The sequence below is a fragment of the Mauremys mutica genome, unplaced genomic scaffold, assembly GCF_020497125.1.
Source record: "Mauremys mutica isolate MM-2020 ecotype Southern unplaced genomic scaffold, ASM2049712v1 Super-Scaffold_100046, whole genome shotgun sequence".
In the NCBI taxonomy this organism is placed as follows: Eukaryota; Metazoa; Chordata; order Testudines; family Geoemydidae; genus Mauremys; species Mauremys mutica.
The window spans coordinates 3316586-3319216 of NW_025423257.1; the positions used below are offsets into that span (position 1 = coordinate 3316586).

Below are 2631 nucleotides of genomic sequence, written 5' to 3' on the forward strand. Positions count from 1 at the left end.
CCCCTGCATATCACAGGCCTCCTGTGTGACACAAGAGCTACTTTTGAGGCAAACGCATTCCAGAAAGGCATCTAGTCTTCATGAAATGACATCAGTAGATGGAGAATCCACCACTTTCCTTGGTAGCTTGTTCCTGTGGTGAATCATCCTCGCTGTTGAATTTTTGTGCCTTAGTTGTAATATGAATTTGTCTCTTTTCATCTTCCAGCCATTGGGTCTTGTTATTCCTTTCTCTGCTAGATTAAAGAGCCCTTTAATACCCAATATTTTCTCTCCATTAAGGCACTTCAACACTTCAATGAAGTCGCCTTTCAATCTTCTTTTGATCAGCTACACAGGTTGAGCTCTTTCAGTAGCTCTCTAGAAGGCATTTTTCTCCAGCCCTCAGAACATTAGGTGGCTCTTTGCTGCCCCAGCTCCAATTTCACAACATCTTTTTCAAATGAGGACACCAAAACTGGAGGCAGTATTCCAGTATCAGTCTCACTGATGCCGTGTCAGCTCCTGTGATGTTATTGAGATGATTTGTAACTGTATAGATCACCGTTGCAACCACTGTTCTATATTTGCAGCCAAAATTGTAGAAAAGTTGTTGTGTAAGGGGTCCATGGAGAGGTTCTGATTGGCTGATTATAATGATGCTGTCTCTAGATGTGTATCATTTTTGTAGTTGACGTTATTAATATTGGCTCTATGCTGTCTGTATTTCAAACTTGTGATATGCTTCTGGGAAACACTCCGGACAAGTTGGTGTCAGTTCTGCCTAGCCTGCTTGATGGCCCATTAAGGACCATCAGCTATACAATCGACCCATTGAGAAAAGGCAAATACACCTTGTGACTCAGCAAGGTCTGCAGGGACCTGCCTATGGACAGAACTCTAAGGTTTTTCTGTGCCACGTGCTGGATAGAGTGTCCTTGGGACAAAGAAAGCAAAGACCACATGGCAAGAGACTATAAAAGGCTGATGCCTCGTCTCCAATCCTGCTTCTTACCTCTGGAGGAACTTTGCTACAAACTGAAGCTCTGTACAAAGGACTGAATGACCCATCCCAGTGGGGGATGTACTCCAGAGACTTGATTTGAACCTGCAGCTTATTCCATCAGTGCTACAAGCCTGAACCAAGAACTTTGCCATTACTGTATGCGAAGGGTTCAAATCCATGTGCATTTTATATAACAACCTGGTCTATGGCTTGTGCCAGTTCTTTTCCAGACCCAAAGTCCAGAGTATGGTCAAGGACCAGAGGCCTAGCAAATAGTGATCAGCTAAGAGAAAGCTGGGGTAAACAGAAAGCCTTGCTTGCTGAGATAGGCCTGGTCAGCAAATTGCCAGGTGTTGGAGCTAAGAACTAAATAATTGTGTCTTATTCAGAGTTGCAGATTGAGCAAAGAATCCCTGTTCCTATTGTGTTAGTCTCTTCTGTAGGGAGACGTTTTTCCCACAGAGCCAACCTTGAGTTTATGAAAAGTTGGCACATGTCAGTATAAGATATGGCATCCTTCCACCTCCCTTCCCAGGGACCAATGCCTGCCTTAAGACACACAGAAAACAATCTTTATTGCCATATACTTTCACTGTTTCTTTGCTTTAACCCCTAGGAATGTACCTGTTGGACAATCAAAGGAGTTGCTCCATTCCTATGGATCCCAAATCAGAAATCAACATATATATTTTATACTAATAACATATTATCAAAGGGGCCTCTCTGTGCACAGAACTCCTGGTAGCGTGATGGCTGCAGGCAGTGGAGAACTCTATTTTGGAATCTCTTTGTCGGTGAACATCTGCAGTGTCTGTTTAAAGGTCTCTGGATAGTGATCTTTGGGAAGAGCTGGCTGAAGTGACTTCCTAGTAACCAGGAGATCCTGGCTTGGCCTGCCAGTTCTTCCTTGCAAGTCTTGAGGGAAATGGGGAACGTCTGTAGTTTGGCATTTGCAGGTGTTGTCCTGGACCATCAAATGGAACAGTTGCAAGTACTTTCTTGAGGCAGGCACCATGGCTTAGCTGGCTAAAGTACCTGTCTAATAAACAGGAGATCCTGGGTTCAACTTCCAGTGGTGCCTTGTTCTATGACTTTTGTCTCCTCTGCTCACATTTTCCTGTGTCTTTCCGGGAAACAGAAGAGACCTCCCTAGGTATCCAAGTAATTGCTTGCTAAGGAAAAGGTTTCTTTGGAGAGAAACATTGGAAAGAATCAGATCACAAGCCTGGAGCTGATGAAAAGGCTGCTGTGACAGGCATTAGCATGGTGGTTGCTTCAACTACAATTGCTGCAACACAAGAGCCTGCGCCACACGTCCTTGTGATTCGCTGAGGATATCTGCACACAGATGTCATGTCATCTTCCTTTTGATTGTCACTGATGAAAAATGGAGCCGCTGGGAGAAAAGTCACAGAGGCACCTGCCAGGTAAAGTGGAGGTTAGAGGTGCAGCACCCAGTAGTGCCTTGCCAAATGTGTCCACTCCTCCCACCTTTTGGTCAATTTTTGAGGAAACAGAGAGGACTGCCTCTGCCTTGCAATCCAAATGCTTCCAAAAGAAACCGGTCGTTTTTTCTGACAAGTGTTGGAAGGAGGCACCTAAGAAATGTGGAGACAAGGAAAAGGTCGCCATAACTCAACTTGCAT

The 2631-nt window shown here is 44.5% G+C and overlaps 1 non-coding gene across 1 annotated transcript; it reads left to right on the plus strand.

The window, feature by feature from the left end:
- Positions 1–1992: 1992 nt before the first annotated feature.
- TRNAI-AAU lies at positions 1993–2066 on the plus strand. The gene has a single exon. It is a non-coding gene; the product is annotated as a tRNA-Ile (tRNA).
- The last annotated feature ends 565 nt before the right edge of the window (positions 2067–2631 follow it).